We start from the raw sequence: 21,186 nt of genomic DNA on the forward strand, positions 1-21,186 counted from the left end.
AGAGAATTTTTTAATATTTATTTTTTTTTTTAGTTCTTGGCGACACAACATCTTTGTATGTGGTGCTGAGGATCGAACCCGGGCCGCACGCATGCCAGGCGAGCGCGCTACCGCTTGAGCCACATCCCCAGCCCCACTTTGTTCATTTTTAAATAATGGAGTCTATGGAATCTCCCCCCACCCTCACCCTCTCTTAACCTTTTCTGTTATGAACTATATCACACATCCAGAGAAGTGCATAGTTATGCAAACAGAGCAACTGAGTTAGAGGATGGCAAGCACTGGAGTCTGGACAAGGGGACTCAAGGGGACCCCTTTACCCCAACCTGGCTGTTGTGGGCATCATTTCCTTGTTATTTCTCATATTTCTCTCACCTGTATCTATATTCCTCAACTCTACAGGCACGTTCTGCTTATCTCTGATGGAATTATATAGTGTATACCCTTAGGTGTTGGGATTATTTCCTTTTACCACTATGTGTGTGAGATTCATACTGGTTAGGGTTAGCCAGTTAGGGTTCACTGCTGTGGAGCTTTCTGTTGTTTGAATATACCACAATGTACTAATTAATTCTACTGTTGATGGACAATGGGTTGTTTCCAGGGTTTGCCTATTAACAATGATGGTATGGACATTCTTACACGTGTCTCCTCATACACAAGGGCAAGCCTTTAGTTATATTCCTAGGGGTGGATCAGCAAAGGGATAATTACTAATAGCAGCTGGACTTCCAGTTTTTCAGGGCTCCATTCAGAGAAGATTTTTAGACCGATAGTAGGCATCACTCTTTCCCTGAGTGCAAGGAAAAGTCATGCAGAACATAGAGATGGTACCAATCAGGGTCAGAAACCTGGAGTCTGGGCCTATATCTGCCTCACCAGCCTTGTGACCTAGGACAAGTCAATTTTCATTTCCCTACTGATAAAATAAAGGGGTTGAAACAGAGCTTCTGAAATACCTCTTCTCTCTCCACTGTAACGACTGATGGTGAGCAAAGGGATGTTTTTTGGTCTATTTCCTTGAGAAATGAGAAAGCCCACACCTATATCCTTTTGTACTTAACATTCCCACAAACCCTAAGGCTTACACTGAAGAAAGGCCCCAGTTTGATGTTGTTCCTTAGAAATGATTCTGAGAATATTCTTTTAAATCATTTTAAGATAGTTTTCGTACTGCTTTCCAAATTGGCCGCACCCGTTTGCAGTCCCACCAGCAGTGTACAAGAGTACCCTTTTCCCCACATCCTCGCCAGCACTCGTTGTTGTTTGACTTCGTCATGGCTGCCAATCTTACTGGGGTGAGGTGGTATCTTAGGGTGGTTTTGATTTGCATTTCCTTGACTGCTAGAGATGGTGAGCATTTTTTCATGTACTTGTTGATTGACTGTGTGTCCTCCTCTGTGAAGTGTTTGTTCATGTCCTTGGCCCATTTGTTGATTGGGTTGTTTGTTTTCTTATTGTCTAATTTTTTGAGTCCTTTGTATACTCTGGATATTAGGGCTCTATCTGAAGTGTGAGGAGTAAAAATTTGTTCCCATGATGTGGGCTCCCTATTTACCTCTCTTATTGTTTCTCTTGCTGAGAAAAAAACTTTTCAGTTTAAGAAAGTCCCATTTGTTGATTCTTGTTATTAACTCTTGTGCTATGGGTGTCCTGTTAAGGAATTTTGAGCCTGTCCCCACAATCTGTAGATTGGAGCCAACTTTTTCTTCTATCAGACGGAGAGTCTCTGATTTGCTATCTAGCTCCTTTATCCACTTTGAGTTGACTTTTGTGCATGGCGAGAGTAGGGGATTCAGTTTCATTTTGTTGCATATGGATTTCCAGTTTTCCCAACACCATTTGTTGAAGATGCTATCCTTTCTCCATTGCATGTTTTTAGCTCCTTTATCAAATATAAGATAGTTGTAGCTTTGTGGATTAGTCTCTGTGTCCTCTATTCTGTACCATTGGTCCACCCGCCTGTTCTGGTACCAGTACCATGCTGTTTTTATTACTATTGCTCTGTAATATAGTTTGAAATCTGGTATCGCTATACCACCTGATTCACACTTCCTGCTTAGAATTGTTTTTGCTATTCTGGGTCTTTTATTTTTACATATGAATTTCATGATTGCTTTATCTATTTCTACAAGAAATGCCATTGGGATTTTGATTGGCATTGCATTAAACCTATAGAGAACTTTTGGTAATATCGCCATTTTGATGATGTTAGTTCTGCCTATCCATGAACAAGGTATATTTTTCCATCTTCTAAGATCCTCTTCTATTTCTTTCTTTAGGGTTCTGTAGTTTTCATTGTATAGGTCTTTCACCTCTTTTGTTAGGTTGATTCCCAAGTATTTTATTTTTTTTGAGGATATTGTGAATGGAGTGTTTTTCCTCATTTCCATTTCAGAAGTTTTGTCGCTGAAGCAGTATGGAGATTCCTGGGAAAGCTGGGAATGGAACCACCATTTGACCCAGCTATTGCCCTTCTCGGACTATTTCCTGAAAACCTTAAAAGAGCACACTACAGGGATACTGCCACATCGATGTTCATAGCAGCACAATTCACAATTGCTAGACTGTGGAATCAACCCAGATGCCCTTCAATAGATGAATGGATAAAAAAAATGTGGCATTTATACACCATGGAGTATTACGCAGCACTAAAAAATGACAAAATCACGGAATTTGCAGGGAAATGGATGGCACTAGAGCAGATTATGCTTAGTGAAGCTAGCCAATCCCTAAAAAACAAATACCAAATGTCTTCTTTGATATAATGAGAGCAACTAAGAACAGAACAGGGAGGAAGAGCAGGAAGAAAAGTTTAACATTAAACAGAGACATGAGGCGGGAGGGAAAGGGAGAAAAAAAAGGAAATCACATGGAAATGGAGGGAGACCCTCATTGTTATACAAAATTATATATAAGAGGTTATGAGGGGAATGGGATAACAAACATGGAGGGAAATGAATTACAGTAGATGGGGTAGAGAGAGAAGATGGGAGGGGAGGGGAGGGGGGATAGTAGAGGATAGGAAAGGTAGCAGAATACAACAGTCACTAATATGGCAGTATGTAAAAATGTGATGTGTAACCGATGTGATTCTGCAATCTGTATTTGGGGTAAAAATGGGAGTTCATAACCCACTTGATTCTAACGTATGAAATATGATTTGTCAAGAGCTTTGTAATGTTGTGACCATCCAATAAATAAATAAATAAATAAAGATGATTCTATATATTTAATGGATTGACCCTATTATCATATAAAATGTCATCTTTATTTTATGTTAATAAAATCCTTTTCCTAAAAAAAATAAAAAATAAAAAAAAACTTAATACTTTAAAAAAAAAATAAGATAGTTTTCATTAGGCTGGTCTGCTGGAGGTGAGACATGCGAGACAAATCAAAACAACCAAAAAAAAAAAAAAAAAAAAAAAAAAAGAAAAGAACTAGGCATCCTGACATCCTGACACTTGGCTGCTTTTGTTAAAACTTAAAAAAATCGGGGCTGGGGATGTGGCTCAAGCGGTAGCGCGCTCGCCTGGCATGCGTGCGGCCCAGGTTCGATCCTCAGCACCACATACCAACAAAGATGTTGTGTCCGCCAAGAACTAAAAAATAAATATTAAAAAATTCTCTCTCTCTCTCCTCTCTCACTCTCTCTTTAAAAAAAAAAAAACTTAAAAAAATCGCACGCAGTGCTCATATGCAGAAGACAAAAGTAGACAAAGAAGTGGCTTCTCCTGTTTCCTCTCTAGGAGTGATTTACATTCCAAACCCCCCCCCCCCCACTTTTGAGATCCAGAATCATGCTCAATTTTAAGGAGTTAACCCATCTGCATGGAATTGAGAAGTCTTTTTATAAATAGACTTACTAATGCTCTAAAGGGCCTTAGAACCACCAGAATCAGGGAACAATCTATAATACTAAGTTTTTAGTTTTTGTATATTGAGAATAGGAAACATGGACAAAAGAGAAGTACAATAAAAGATATTCAGTTAGGCTGGTTCAGCCTCACTTTGTACCATATCAGTAAAATATTTACCGGCCTAGTGGGGCAATTATGAGTTAGATTAGATAACTTGGTTTTGTGTTCATGGAAAATGGTGAATAAACCATGAATTATTATAAATCAAAACATTTTTTAGAGTATTGCTATGCTTCTTTCCAATGTAAAAGAACAAGCTATCTAATTGACTAACTATTGACACTCAGCAATCTGGGTTCTGAAAGGTCAGATCAGCGGAGCCTTCTCTGGCCTTAGGTCCTCCCTTTGCTATTTTGAGCCAAGGGGCTTTCTATTTCTCAAAGGGAGAGATGATATCAGCTCTGTGTCCTGGAATCACTCCAACTTTTCTCCAGACTTGCAAATTTTTCTGATATCTTTCCAGGAGTAGGGTGTAAGAGTTCTTTTTGGTTTTTTGGTACCAGGGATTGAACCCAGGGGTGCTTAACCACTGAGCCACATCCCCAGTTCTTTTTAAAATATTTTATTTAGAAACAGGGTCTCACTGAGTTTCTTAGGGCCTTGATAAATTGCTGAGGCTGGCTTTGAACTTGTGATCCTCCTGCCTCAGCCTCCCAAACTGCTGGGGTTACAGGTGTGCGCCACCGCACCTGGCAAGATATAAAAGATCTTAATAGACAGCACAATGGAGCATTCACATATGTTGCTCTCTGACCCTTCCCTAGCTAATGAGGATAAGTGGCCTTCCATTTGCACTATTGTTAATGTACGCACTTGAAGTGAGAAGTGTCAGATTGTAAGTTAGGGGCTCACAGCCCTCTACTAATACAGTGCATGGAAAGGACTTTGAGCCATTGCTTTGACGTTCAGAATTGATGGCTTTAGTTCTTGTCTTTGTTCTAGAAAAGTGAAGTTGACACAGATAAGCGAAACACTAACATTTACTAACGATCACTGAGTTTCAGTGTGTAGGAGATTTGACAAATACGGACTGGTCCTTATTTCCTAACTTCTCCAGCTGGAAAGCACAGCTGTGAGACAGACCTGTCCTTGAGGTGATAAACTGATGCACAGTGAGGGTTGCATAACTTGCCCAGGCTATCCAAGTGGGGCAGCCCTGATTCACTCTCCGGGCCTAGGGCAACCCGCCTGCCTGTCCTCCTAGGCCCGCTGGAGTATTGGCTTCAGGGTCTGTACTCTGTCCACAGCCCTTTCTCATTTCAAGAAAAATCTCAGCATTCCGAAGTCCCCAGGGTTTGGTAGTCTCCTTCCATGGCTTCCCCCTCCTCTGCCCATTTGCATCCCCAATTTGCTTAAGATTCATTCTTCACTTTTGAAAAGAAGTAGGGAAGATGTTTCTTTGAATGTTACTTTAGACATCACGCTCTCCTGAATGGAGGGGCTCTTTAAGGGATAACCACTGAGTGCTGCTGGGGCAGGAGCTGCTCAATCAATATTAGTTGAACAAATAAATGAAAGGCAAGAAAATCCCTATTGCAAACAGTAGATTTGTAAAAAGAGAAATGTTAGCCACTGGATGTCGGAGATGTTGACTCAAGGACTTGGAGGTCTAAGGACTGAGAACACCTTAAATATATATAATGATCATGGGATCACATGGTTCTTGTACCCCATTGCGTCCTAACTTGGAAAACCCTTAGTACTGGATTTGGGGTTTTCTCTTCACCAGGAACTCCTAACAATGAGAAGCTATATGAGGGAATACACAGAATATGTACAAAGAACGACCATGCTCACGAGTTTTTCTCTTTCAGGTGCTGTAAGTTGGAGCTAGGAGTCAGGTAGCCAGAGATGAAGGCGAATCTTTTACAGTACCTACCTGCTATTATTTTACATGTCTGTATCAGCCAAGAGAGTGCCGAATGCACAGCTGATACGACTGATATTTAGTTAATGGCATAGGTTGTTAAAAACAATGAAATGAACAAAACGTACTCTGAATATTTTTATTAGTAAATTCATCTAATGGACATTTTTAATAAAAGAGTATACTTTTCATTTCCAAAAATATGGTCTTTTGCTATAAACATATTATAATTGAATAAAAAAAATAAGAATATTCTTGACAAAAAGTTACCACCCACTTCAGTCTGTGCAACATTCTGGGATACAATTGAAACCATGGACACAATGGTCTAAAAGCAATTCAAGTTCACAAAAGCTTATCTCCCTGTGATGAATAAAGAGAATGATTCATTCATTTACCCTTTATGGAACCAGTGTGTCTCTTCAGGGCTCAGATTATGAGCAAAGTCACCAGCTGGCATAGGCCAAGAGCTGGCTTTGTGACCATAAGCACATTTTTAGCTAATAGAAGCCACAACAGGCCAGGGTAACAGGGCTCACTGATAGTAACTGTCTACTTGTACAGCCTAAGATAGTCAAAGCTAAGAGTTTAACGAAAAGTATCTCTAAAGGGGGACAATAAGTTGAAGGAATTCACTCCTGAATTTTATTGAGTATATTCATTAACTATTATATTTAATGACAGAGAGAGAAAGGACAATAACAGTAGGACTACAAAGGGACCCATTTATAGTGTCCTGTTATAGGGACTATTGAAAATTAAATAAGGCTTTCTCTAGCTGCTACTGCTATCAATTAGCCAGCAACCACGTCCACAGCCATAATAACTGCCACATGCAAGTTGTGTGTTTACCTCTGGGCTAATTCCAAACACAGGAGACGGCACTGAGCACACAAGTCTGTGACAGAATGCCTTGCTCCACCAACTTTGCTTTACAAAATCAAACGATTCAATACGTCAGAATATTTTGGATAATGTAGCCTAGTTCCGTTCCTTACACATATGAACTGGATTATACACTTGGCAATGATTTAACCTTCCTTCACCCAAACCATTTCTGTGCCACACAACTACATGCTCCTCTTTTTGTTCCTTCCAGCTTCACAAAGTTTAAACAATAACCAGTTTGTGCTGCCAATAAGGTGACTGTGTCATGTTTAAAGGCTTTCATTTTTGAAAGTAAAAAGGTCCTGTGAAAGTGAGACTTAAGGTTGAAAGATGAAGATGTCAACATGAAAAAAAAAAAAAAATCCCATGCCCAAGGGTTGTCTTTTAATGTCAATGAAAGTAGCTCTCAGACTCACTCCACTCCTGCCTGTCCCTTGTGGTGTTGCTCAGACCCTGGTATTGATGGGGTTCCCAGGGACAAAGCCTGTAGTGCTGACCAATAATAGTTAATGCTTCTCCTGAACTTTGGAAGAAGTCATATTTCGTCAGTGAGGATTGGCAATGTGGAAAATGCTGTAACCAATTTCATTTCCTGATAAATGAATGGTCCACAGGGAAAGTCAGCCAGTGAGTTTGGGAACTTTACTGAAAGCTTCCTTAAAAGATCCAGCCTGTCTCTGCTTATCACTGCTGGGCCAGACAGCCCCATGCTAACAGGGAGCTGCCAGGCTCCATTTCCGGCCTTGCTGAAGCACCAGTGATTACCTCCGCCCCGCCCCCCAGCGCCCCACCCCCATGCATGCAGTATCCTCTAGGAAAGGAGGCCAGTGTCCCTTAGATCAGATGAGGTTTTAATCTGTATGTGCCTGTTAAAATTATTTTAGAAGAATAGGCTTAAAGTCACCATCATTTAAACTTAATCCCCTTTATCCAGCCCAAAATGAAATATTCTTAGCTTTCAGTTTCAATTCAGAGTTGGAGAAATGCAATGTATACACGCAACACGCACACACTCAGATACACAAGAGGAAAACCCAGAGTCAACCTGAGGGGAGTTACAAAGAATAGCAAATATCTCAAAGTGTTGAAAAAAATTCACCTAAAATGTGAAAAACCTCATTAATCACAAGATCATTCATATTTTAGGCTTGAAATGAATACCTTTGTGTTTGAGAAAACTAAAAGCCAATTGTCATAAATACAGTCCTATATGCTGAATTTATGCTGAAATTTTTTTTAAAACTTAAAAGAAGATTTTTTTTCATATTCAGAATTGGTTAAAGCATATACTTGAAAGTATGTTTACTGAATTTAAATAACTTTTTGTCAAAGGTTCACTTGACAGATTTAAGGTATCTAATTTGGGCTTACTTAGAATGCATATGTGGTTACCCTCCATAAAATACTCAAATGAACACTTGGAGGCAGAAGGGGGAAAGTCTTAAATAATGGCTTCAGGCCCTAATTATAAAAAATAAAGAAAACAAAGTCTGAAACTCTCGCAAGCTTTCCGGAGACTGGCAGGCTCAGGCTGGCAGTGGGGCGTCTGGAGCTGATTAGCCTCACCTTGCAACATTGCCCAGCATCGAGGAGGAAGCACTGGAGGTCTGCAGAGAGGGAGACACTAGCTTCATCCACCAATAGAAATGATGCATACGATAATGGAGGAGGGAGCACCATGAAGCCCTTCAGCTTCCTCGGTAACCATTTAAATCCATTTTCTCCTCTTCCACGATTTTGGGACCATAAGATTCTTTGTTGACTTCAATTTTAGACCCTTGTGACACTGAGTGGGTCTGTCTCCAGGGCCAGGCCAGGGAGAGAAGGGTCTGTGCACTCCCCTGGAGGGAGTCAGCATTATGATTTATTAAGATCAAATAATTTGCCAAATATGGTGGCACACACCTATAATCCCAGTGGCTCAGGAGGCTGAGGCAGGAGGATTGTGAGTTCAAAGCCAGCCTCAGCAACAGCAAAATGCTAAGCAACTCAATGAGACCCTGTCTCCAAATAAAATACAAAATAGGCTGGGGATGTGGCTTAGTGATTAAGTGCCCCTGAGTTCAATCCCTGGTACAAAAAAAAAAAAAAAAAAAAAAAAATCAAATAATTTGATAACAACAACAACAACAACAACAAAAAGACAAAAGGAAAAGCCAGTTCCCTAGGCTTTTAAAACCAGCTGAGGTGTGAGTTGAAAAGGACAACCACCTTCACACCAGGGCTCTTTAAGTCTCCACCATTTAAAGAGTAAAAGTAGCTGGGTGTGGTAGGGCATACCTGTAATTCCAGTGACTCAGGAGGCTGAGACAAGAGGATTGCAAGATCATGGCCAGTCTGAGATACTCAGTGAGCCCGTCTCAAATTAATAATAATAATGGCTGGGGATGTAGGTCAGTGGTAAGATGCCCCGTGTTCAATGCTCAGTACCAAAACAAACAAACAAACAAAACAACCAAATAAAAATAAGTTTCTAAGCATTATTCTTATGAATCACATTAAATTTCAATCTACATATATGAGAGTTGGGCATGGTACTTATTTTTTTTTTTTTTTGGTAATTGTAGATGGACAGCATTCCTTTATTTTATTTGTTTATTTTTATGCCGTGCTGAGGATCAAACCCAGTGCTTCACCGTGCCAGGCAAGGGCTGTGCCACTGAGCTACAGCCCCAGCCTGGGCATGGTACTTTTAAAAACAGAAAATAAGCAAAACTGGAAAAACTGAAAGGTTTAATTTAAAAATAGAGCTCATTACCTGTGGTGGGAGAATTAGTCTATTTTCTAACATGAAGGCTGAATTGGTTAAAGGATAACCATCAGTACTTTGTAGATCAGAGCTACAAATAACTCTGGAGTTTAATGGCCAAAGCAAATCTGAGACCTCTAGTGAATCTCAAGAACCATTTCTTGTAAATATTCTGCAAAGCACATGAGTTTCTTATACAATAAATTCCAAGAGAACTAAATGTTCTTCTGTTTGCTTCTGAATGTGACTGCTTTCAGACGGTCTCAAATTCAGCAGCCAGATGGGATGGCAGTGAGGGGGAGAGGGGTGGAAGGCTGAAGGCTGATATGTTGAGGCTGCCATGGAGCAGGCCTGATGGGACTAGACTCATGGAGTTCTGACAGCAGAGGATACTGAAGGGCCGTGAGGGAGGGGGAAGAACAGGATTCTCCTCAGACGCTCATCAACCGCACATCCTGGAGGTCAGAGACCTGGCTTCAAATTCTGCCTCTGTGCTGGACAGGATCAACAAGGCCTTTGCTGCCAGTGAATGAAGACCCTTGACCCGTGGGTCTGGACACAGGAATCTGAGGTACTCTTAAGTAGGCGTCAGAGAAATTCCCCCTATTGGTATGCTTCTGCCCGCTTCCAGGTTCTCCTGTATCAATGCAAGTCATAAAATTCCCCTAAGGGCTGAGGTGTGGGTCCTATGGAAGAGGTGGTGCTGGTGGTGAGGGGCAGGAAGGGCCGACAGGCCTGCGTGTGGGAGGTGTGCATGCTCCTCCACTCCCACATCTCCCACTCCTTACACGTCTTTCCAGGTTGTTATCTAAGCACCAGGGTCACTCAGAAATGTGTAATTAAAGTGAGCAAGTATCTCTGTTTTAGAGATGAGGATATGTAGGGACAGAGAGAGATTCAGTGAAGGGGAAAGGGCATCAATGACAGGGTCAAGAGGAAAATACATGTATCTGGAGTCTTACTGGGGGCCCTGACAACGGTTATGGGCAAGACCACAGACATAGCCTCCCGCCCATATTTTGATGGTGGGGCTCATGGGTAATGCTATGAAATGCCAGAAATTTTCCAACACTGAGAATTCAAAACATTTACTACTGTGAGTCTTGGAAACAAGGAACGGGCAGTTGAAGTTGCGAGGTAGGGAAGCCGAAGGATCAAAGACTGTTTACTCTGTTTTGTAGAGAAAAAAGTTTTATGAAGTGCTCCTACCAGTGGAAGACATAATTATTATTTTCTGCTGGGAAACTTTCTGGCTAGTTTACAGTAAAGATCTAATATAACATGGGAAGAGTTTAGACCCTATACACTTAAAAGTCTGCTAACACATATTTTCCTGTCGAGGCTGTGGCAATGTTTACCTTCTAGTTTGATAGGGCAATGTTGGAAAAGTGTTAGCAGGGCACCCTGTTACTGTAGAAGCAGCATAACAACATTAAAGAACATTTTAACAAAGCAAAGCAAAGCACAGCAAAACAGGCAAACAACCCACCCACCCTTAACCTTACTCTAAGTAAGCAAATTTTTATTTTTCATTTTGGGGAATAATCTTTTTGTCTCTCTGTGCTTCTTTCTCTGTATAAATATGAACAGAGTTGCAATCATATGAAAAACATCATGATGTTTTAAACTTGAGTCTGGAAGACACATTAAGAAAAACTGCCATGCCTTTCTACTCATAGATGACAGAAATTATTTCCTACTTTTGATTTATTCTCCATGCTACAGAGATTATGCCAAAAGTAAACTACTGAAATATGTTTGGTGAAATATACTATTGTAGTTGTTCAAGTAATTCACAACTCCATTTAACAGAAAGCACTGTGTTGTTCAGGTTTTGAGGCTACAGTCACATAAAATGATTTTTATGGAGCCATTTTACTTTCCATTAGCTATCATATAAATATGTAGTAACAGTAGAAAGTGCAGAACGCTCACATCCTGAAGACACTGGGAAGGGTGAACTGTACATTCCGCTTTAAAACAACCCTTGAAGGTACTGCAAAAATATGGTATCAGTTACTGCCAGAATTCTCCCTGGGACTGCCACAGAGAGGTGATGGATGCCACAGAACACATAGCTGCTGTCAGCCCCCATCACTTTTTGACAGATAATAAGCTTAGGTGGAAAAACTTTTTTTTTTTAATTCCACATTTAAAAAAGCTCATTTTTTGAGAGTGGGTATTACATAGCTTTTATTCTCTGTTATAAGAACTGGCTCTGGGCTGTATAATGAGAATATGGAGGAAGAATGGTCTTACGTCCTTCTCAGGAGCTTAGCTTATATAGTTCCTTTTTCCAAAATCTGATCTCTTTAAATGCTCTCTAATCATGAATTAGTTCCTTTTTCAACCTGCAAAACACATAGTACCCTATACAACGTGGGAGCTTCAAGTACTTTTTGGCAATTTTTTTCTGGTCTCCAATTATATTTTTGAACTGAACTCTGACCAAATACTTTGTTTTCCTCTCTTCTTTATTTTGTTCATTTAGTTTTTTTTTTTTTTTTTAAATGTGGTACTGGGGATTGAACCTGGTGCCTCATGCATGCTAGGCAAGTGCTCTACCTCTGAGCCACAACCTCAGCCCACCCCCGCTTCTTATTGAGGAATTCAAACAATAAAAATGTTCAATTTTATTACTTATACACAACCATGTGATCATTGCCACAATCATATACAGAATAGGTCACTGTGCACTTGATTCCTTACACTGTCCAAGGTAGTCGTGGCTCTGCTTTCTGCCACAACTTTGCCTTTTTTGAAAGCACTTAGTGATTTCTAATCATGTGATGATTCTAATGGCTTTTTTTTTTTTTTTTTTTTAAGATAAGTTCTATGGCTCAGAATAGGGTTTACTTTGGTAAATGTACCATGTACATTTGAAAAGAACGTGAATTCTGCCACCATTACAGGAAATACTCTAAGAATATCAATCAAATCAAGGTGGCTGAAAGGATCTTTCAGATCTCCTATGTCTTCGCTGATTCTTTTGGTCTAGTTCTACCAATTACTGAGGAAGGGATGTTAAATTCTCCAGCAAAGATAGTGGATTATCCATTTCTACCTTCAATTCTGTCAACCTTTTGTTTGATGAAACTTTGTTACTGGATATGCATTTGCAATTATTCTATCTACTTGTGGGACAGTCCCTTTAATCATTATGCAGTATCACCCTTCACCTTAGGTCTTGTTTTAAAATCTGTAGTAGATATTAATACATTTACTTTAACCTTATACTCTCGACTCACATGGTATCTCATGTCCCATCCATCTGCTTTCAAACTAGTTTTATAAGCAGAGTATGTAGTTTTGTAGACAGCATGGAGTTGGGTCTTATTTTATCTACCTCACAATATTGCCTCTTATGAGTTGATTTTTTTTAAAATTTAATTTTATTAGCTACATATGACATTACAATGATCTTAGCAATTCATACATTTGAATCATTGAGGTGTAATTTCTCATTTTTCTAATTGTACAGATTGCAGAATCACACAGGTCACAGAGTCACCTATATACATACAGCAATCATAATGTCTATGAGTTGATGCATTAACATTTAATGTACTTAACTGAGTGGTTATGTTTGGGCCAGCCATTTCATTTTTTGTTTTCTACTTGGATTCTCTCTTATTCCTTTATTCCATCTTTCCTGCCTCAGTGGTGGTGAGGATTATAAAAATATTTTTTAGTATTCCAATCTTTCTGTTAGCCTTTGAGCTATTCATTTAAAAACATTTTTATAGGGGTTGCCCTAGAGATTACAATAGATATCCTTTTCATCGTATATCTACAAATACCACTACTACTACTAATATACTACTTCATGTATATAGCCATACAGGATCATATCCCTTCTCTCCTTTCCTTTATGCTATAGTTGTTATATATAATTCATCTACACACATGATAAACCCTAAAAGGCAATGTGATGATTTTAGTTTAAGAAATTTTATATAGTTTATTAAAAATTGGGGGTGGTAAAGGAAGAGAGAATGAAAGTATAAATATGAACATTTTGCATTTATCTAGGCATTTATCACTTCTTATAAATAGTCCTCATTCTTCTCTGAAATCTGAGTTTCCATCTGGTATCATTTCTGCTCAGTCTAAAGAACTTCCTTCAGTATTTTTTTTTTTTTTTTTGCAAAGCAAGTGTGCTGGCACCAAGTTCTTTTCAGTTTTCTTTCACCTGATAATGTCTTCATTTCACTTTCATTCTTGAATGATCTTTTCACTAGATACAGAATTCTGGGTTGATAATTGTTTTCTTTCAGCACTTTAGACTTTGTTCCTTCTCTTTGAGAGTCTGGTTTCTTAGGAGAAGTGAGATGTTAACTGGACTGTTATTCTGCTCACCGTGTTGTACTATGTGTTTTTTTTTTTTTTTTTCATGGTCTTCCTCACTTGCTTTCAACAGTTTTGATGCTAATGTGCCTTGACTTGAGATTCTTTGTGCTATTCTGCTTGGTATTAGCATCTCATATCAGCACATTTCTGTCCTTTTTTCATTTTTTTTAATTGTTTCTGTTGCTCAGTGAAGACATCTCATTTCTCTACTGAAATTTTCATGCATTGAAAATGTTTCATGCTATGAAAAAACTGAGGAGAGTTATAGTAGTCACTTTAAAATCCTCATCTATTAGTTCTAACATCTGGTTCATTTTGGGGTTGAACTTAATTGATTTTCTTTTATGCAGGGAATGTGTTCCATTTTCTTGATTCCTTGGATGTCAGGAAATTTTGGATTGTATCCTGAATAAAATTAATGTTAAGTTGTTGAGATTCTTGTCTAGGTTTGAACTGAAAACATTTTTATTTTTATTTTTTTGCCATGCTGAGGATTGAGTCCAAGGCCTCACACAAGCTAGGTAAGTGCTCTGCCACTGAACAAACTGTATTCTGAGCAGCAGCTCTTGACTCTATGCAGATCTTCTATCTTTAGCTGGGCTGCTTTATTTCTGTAGATATGTGGTTCAAAGTCTCATTCAGAGACATGGCAGAGAGTGTTTAAGGATCCCCGTTGACTCTTTTCTGAGATTCCCCCACTATTTTCAGAGTTCCTGGATTCTTAGCTTCTCTTTTCTGATTTTCCAGGTCAGGGAGGCTGCAACTTTTGCATATATACCCCATTTCTGCTGTAGGTGTCATGACTACAATAAATAAGTCCAAGGCTAAAAGCCTCAGCCACAGGAAGTTTGATATTTTCCATCCTCCAAGTGAACAATATAGTCCTCCCCAAGAGGCTTTCTCAATCTGTTCACACTTTCCAGCTTCAGAGCTGCAACTCTGGTTTTAGTTCAGATTTCTGGTCTTTTGGTTGAGCTGCTTTTAGTCTGCTTCTTACACACAGTTGAGGTATCAGTCAGAGATCTAGACAGATATAGTTTGGGGATCCCTCCTCTGGCTCTTTCCCTTTGGGGATTCCTGTATTCTCTTGAGCATTCATGCTTTCTCAGGTTCACTTTTGTGGTTTCCTAGACCAGAAATATTAAGAGTTTTTCCATGTGAGCCCCTCATTACCATGCTGGAAACTATGCAGATTGTACTCAGCCCTAGGCCATGGAAAGAGAAATGTATTTACATAGCTTCCTACCTCCCCTCTTCTAAATGAGTATTAACTCACTGTAGAGTCTGCTTCTACTCACTCTCCAAGGACCTTCAGGTAGTTTTATGTTTTGTATTATTTGTCCAGACTGTTTTCTTTCTTCCCTCCCTCCCCCTCCTTTCTTTCTTCTTTTGATACAGGGGATTGAACCTAGGGGTGTTTAATCACTAAACCACATGCCAGCCCTTTTTATTTTGAGTCAGGGTCTTACAAAGCTGTTTAGGGCCTCGCTAAATTGCTGAGATTGGCCTTGAACTTGCCATCCTCCCGCCTTAGCCTCCCGAGTTGCTGGGATTATAGGCATGTGCCACCATGCCTGGCTTCATAGCTGTTTTCTGAGGAGGTATTATCTGAAAGATGCTTAGATCATGATATCTGGAAGCAGAAAATTAATGCCCAAGCTGATTTTCAACCATGCTGCATTTATTCATTCAAGAATGGTTAATGATTGCTAGTCTGTGCAGGGTAGTGTATTATATTAAGATGTTATGGGGAGATAGAAAAAGAAAACACACCAAGGAACTTGAAATGAAGAGAAATTAAAACATGCACATGCATATGTACACATAAGGTAGTGGTGGAATAAACCAGTACAAGATGGTAAAGAAGAACTTGGAGACAAAAGATATAAGGGTTTTAGCCACACCTTTGAAATGGATAGAATTTCAAAGGAGGGCAGGAAGTAGCACATATAAAGGCAAAGAGATGGAAAAATGCAAGCAATGTTTTCACAAGAATGCATGGATCAGTGCACCAAGAGGAGAGGGCATGTCCCAGAGTGTGAAGGACATAATGACAGGGCACATGAATACATGGGTAAAGACGGAGGGGGAATCTCCAGTGTTTGTCTATAGGCAGCTGGGGAGCCAAAACTGCTTCATGCTTAAAGTGGCATTTCCAGAAGCAAGAGGTAATTCTTAAGAAGCAAAAAATAAAATAGGACCACAAGGAGATATTTTCCCCCCTTTTGGGTAAAAAAAGAACTATGAAACACTGCTGATGAAAGCATAAACTAATACAACCATTTTGGGGAACAGTTTGACACTGAAATTGAACATATGTATGTTATACAATCCACTCTTGGGTATACCATTGTTAATATAGCACTGTTTTCAGTATACAGAAACATAATAGATTTTTGTAACAAATCCTGTATCTAGCAACATTTTTAATTTTGGGGGTGGGTACATAGGATTGAACCCAGGGGCACTTAACCACTGAGCACTAGCCTGTTTCACCTTTTTATTTTGACACAGCGTCTTGCTAAGTTGTGAGGCTAACTTTGAACTTGAATCCTTCTGCCTCAATCTCCTCAGCTGCTGGCTTACAGGTATGCACCACCATACCTGGCTCCAGCAACATTTTAAACTCATTTATTAGTTTCAGTAGTTATGTTATGGAGTCCTTAAGATTTTGTACATATGGGATCATTTCACCTGCAAATAGACGGTTTTACTTCTTCATTTCCAGTGGGTACACATTTTTTAAAATTCTGTCTTAAACCACTGTTCAATGCTGAACAGATGTTCTGAGAGCAGACTCCTTGCCTTCTTCCTGATCCTTTCATTACCATGCATGATATTAGCTGTGGGTTTTTCACATATGCCCATTACCATTCCTATTTTTTTTAATTTTTTTTTAATCATGAAAAGATAAAACAGTTCTGTCTGCTAGCACACTTTTTCTGTAAAGGACCAGATAATAAATGTTTTAGATCTGTGAGCCATATGGTTTACATCACAACTACTGGACTTTGCTACTTTAGTGTGAAAGTAGTCATAAACAACATGTGAGTGGGTGGAGCTATGACCCATAGGACTTGGCCTGTGGGTCATCATTTGTTGGTCTCTGGTCTAATTAAGATGATTATGTGGTTTTGTACTTTATTCTGTAAATAAAGAATATTATATTATTTGATTTTTGAATACAAACCAAATTTTGCATTCCTGAGATAAACATTGCTTGGTCAAGGTACATATCCTTTGTGTTGTTGATGCTGGTTTGCTAATATTTTATAAAAGATGTTTATGTCTGTTCATGAGAAGCATGAACATATATAAAGTTCATGGTCGGTACTTTTCTTGGATCTCTTTATCTGGCTTTGCTATCACGGCAATATTGGTCTCACTGAATGGGTTGGGGAGCATTCCTACCTCCTGTAGTTTCTGAATGATTTTGTAAAAGATTTATATTATTTCATTTAAAAACTATCTATAGGGCTGGGGCTGTAGTTCAGAGGGAGAGTGTTTGCCTAGCATGCATGAGGCATTGGGTTTGAGCCTCAGCACCACATAAAAGTAAACAAATAAAATAAAGGCATTCTGTTCATTTACAACCACAATAAACAAACAAACAAACAAATAAAGGTATGAGTTTGTTTAAAAGAAAAACTATTTATAAGTGAAGCTACATGAACCTGTGATTTTTCCTTATGGGAAGATTATAATTACTAATTCTTTTTATTTTAACTTTAAAACTAGTGATGTTACCTATTCAGACTTTCTAATTCTTAAATCAGTTTTGATCATTTTCATCTTTCTAAAAATTGCCTATTTCATCTACAACATTTAATTTGTTGGTTTAAAGTTGTTCTTAATATTCCTTTACATTTCTTTTTATCATACAGAGTCAATGATGAGATCCCCACTCTCAGTCTTCACTTTGGTAATCTGTGTTTTGTCTTTATTGTATGTTTACTCAAGGTAAATGTTTATTCATTTTATTGTTTTTCTCAAAAAAAGAAAAAAAAACCCAGATTTTGATTTCATTGATATTTTCTACAGTTTTTCTTTTTATTTTATTGATGAGCTTTATGATTTCTACTCTTTTGTTGGCTTTGGGCTTAATTTGTTTTTCTTCTTTTAGTTTCTTTTGGTAGAAGCTTAAATTATTTATTGGATTTATTTCACACCAATACAAGTATTTTAAACTATAAATTTTCCTCTTAGCACCACTTGGAAGAACACCATAGTTTTGATATGCTGTGTGTTCATTTGCATTCAGATAAAAATCTTTTCTAATTACCTTGTGATTTCTTCTTTGATTCACTGAAAGTGTGTTGCTTAATTTTCAAATATTTGGGCATTTCTCAAACTTCTTTCCTTTGCTGACTTGTAATTTAATTCTGCTGTTGTCAGTGAACACATGTGTATGACTTCAAGCCTTTAAATTAATTTGGCTTGTGACCTAGCATGTAGACTACCTCAGAGAGTGTTCCATTTGCACTTAAAAAGATTAAATTTATTCTGCTACCACTGGGTAGAACGCTCTCTACCAGTCAGATCAAGCTGGTTGATGGTGTTCTTCAGGCCTCTATTCTTGCTGACTAACTAATTATTCTATTATTGAGGAACTGAAATCTACAACTATTATTTTTGGATTATCTCTATTTCTTTTCAATTTTGTAAGTTTTGTTTCACTTTCTATTTTTAGTAGCTCAGAATTTGAAGTAATCTGAATGTATGCCAACAGTAGAATGGATGAAATGTGAACTATTTATATGATGTCATATTAATGCATCAGAGGAAACAATCTATATAACAACATAAAGGTCTCTCATAGACACAATATTGAGTAAAAGGAAGTTGCAAAGGAAAATATAGTGCACTATTTCATTTATGAAAAGTTCAAAATCAGAAACTATGTTGTTTGGGAATATACATGCAGATGGTGGATGAAAAATAAATTGATTATCTACAAAGAAAGGATAGTGTTTATTTCTAGGGGGAGAGGGCATGTGGGGACTTCTGGAATGTTGGCAACATTCCATTCCTTGATAATAACACTGATCATACAGATATTCACCTTGTAGTTTCTCTTTTAAAAGTATATATCTATTATGTAGTCATCTGTATTGTGACATCTTTCTCAATTAAAAGAGCAAAAAAAGGGGGGTTATTTTTTTGTGGTGGTTCTGGGGATTGAACTCAGAGCCTCATTCTATGTGCACTATCTCTGAACTGCATTCCCAACCCTTTTTATTTTTTTAATTTTAAGACAGGGTCTCACTAAATTGCTTAGGCTGGCCTTGGATTTGAGAACCTCCTGCCTCAGCCTCTTGAGCAGCTGGAATTGTAGGTGAGTGTCACTGTGTCTTGCTGGAGGTGGTTTAATTAGTAGAGGGAAACTTGACTATGTTTTAGATATGATGTTTAATCAGAAGTAAGTTATCATTCTTGTGTCGCAAACAACTTCTGAAATTAGCAATAATATATGTTCCTTCCAATTCGATTCTAAGACTATTGAACAACAGTATAATTTGATGCTGAATACATCACATATTTAACTTAACTTAAAAAAAGCTGATTTAAGTATTTTTTTTTAAAGTTCATATTTTAAGTGTAATACGATCATTTCTAGTTGGAAGAGCACATAAGAAATCTTTTTTTAAAAAAATATTTTTAGTTGTTGATGAACCTTTATTTTATTCATTTATTTATATGTGGTGCTGAGAATCAAATCCAGTGCCTCATACATGCTAGGCAAGCATTCCACCACAGTCCCACAAGAAATCTTTCTGATGAACAAAGATAATTTCTGGACACAAATAATTAAGCCTATGATTTGTCATTTTTAACATGAGAGTTTTTGTACAGTGGATATTTTTGAAGTGGGGCATGTTGTCTTTAAATTCTAATAATTGACATTACATTAGTCAAAGTTAGGAAATCCCTTGAAATATTTATTCAATCTCATATTTTAAACTGGGCTTGGGAGTTAAAAATCACATTATTATTTTTAAGTTTTCAAAATGGATTTGGTTTCTACTGATTAGAATGTGCAGTGTCTTAAGTACTCCTACTGCCCTTGGAGCTCTCAGGCAAGAAATCTATAAAGAACCCATAAAGAATCTATGAAGTCCCAGGAAAACAAAACAAAATTTCACATGAACTACTTAATCATCTTGTACTCACTTAGGCAATAATACTATTCACATTCTTCATAGAATTAGGCTAGATTTCAGGGCCTTGAATCTTTTAAAAATCAACAAATGCAGTGTACCAGGAAGTTTGAATCAGTTGATCAGATGTTCACCAGCATTCTCAGTGTGATTATTTATTTGTCAATCACTGCTACCTCCAATTTGCCTCAGAAAGGAAAATCATTAAAGAAAGTGACCTTATTCCTCCAAATGACCAAGTTTTCTGTGTAAGGTATTACATTAATATTTAAGACAGTGGACAATGTCTTTTTTTTTTTTTTTAAAGTTTTATATCCCCTTCAAAGTTTTCAGAAACTTTTGGGCTATCTTTATGTTCAATTAAGAATAGCCCTTCAAAAGTCACAAGAACCAAATACAATTATTTTCTTATTTTATCACTTAAAAAAGTATATATGAAAAAGCTGAATTGAGAATATAAATAAAATAAGCAGAACCACAGGACAAGTCATTATGTTCTGTTAGCTTTTCTTCTAATCAAACTAATTCATTATTCACTTATGCCTTGACATAAATAATTTTATAGCTATCTGGTAACCATTAGTTTTGGCATTCATTAACAGTTCAAAGTGTTTTGTAGGAATTGAAATAAATAACTCAAATGATCACTACATAGGCAATGAAACAGTCTCACTGACATTCATATAGTCAATCTCAGAACAGTCAAGGTTGGGACAGATGAATGACGATAACTGGCTCTGTCTTTTTAAATATTCTTCTTCTTTTTTTTTTAAAGGAAATTTTAGTTTGTGAATCACAAGTTTCTTTCCAAAGAAAACCCTATCAAAATTAATAGAGATTTAAAGATGAAATCACACAGAATAGTATTTCCTCAGCATTTTCCAGGTACTGTGAACTTTACATTTCTTAGTCACTGGACTAGGTGCTATAGACTGAATGTTTGTTTCCCCCAAATTCTTCTTTTTTTTTTTTTTTTTTAAAGAGAGAGTGAGAGAGGGGAGAGAGAGAGAGAGAGAGAGAGAGAGAGAGGGAGAGAGAATTTTTAATATTTATTTTCTAGTTCTCGGCAGACACAACATCTTTGTCTGTATGTGGTGCTGAGGATCGGCCCCGGGCCGCACATATGCCAGGCGAGCACACTACCGCTTGAGCCACATCCGCAGCCCCAAAATTCTTTGTAAGACATTATAATTTAAGACATTATAACAAATATCATCTTGATTGTTTATCAAGAATGGCCATGTCAGGTGC

The 21,186-nt window shown here is 37.9% G+C and overlaps 1 protein-coding gene across 2 annotated transcripts in view; it reads right to left on the minus strand.

The window, feature by feature from the left end:
* Positions 1-21,186, minus strand: part of DYM (dymeclin) — a 358,107-nt gene that overhangs the window by 21,631 nt on the left and 315,290 nt on the right. The gene's annotated exons all lie outside the window — the stretch shown is intronic.

Source organism: Spermophilus citellus (genome assembly GCF_964194105.1).
Source record: "Spermophilus citellus genome assembly, chromosome: 12".
Classification (NCBI taxonomy): Eukaryota; Metazoa; Chordata; class Mammalia; order Rodentia; family Sciuridae; genus Spermophilus; species Spermophilus citellus.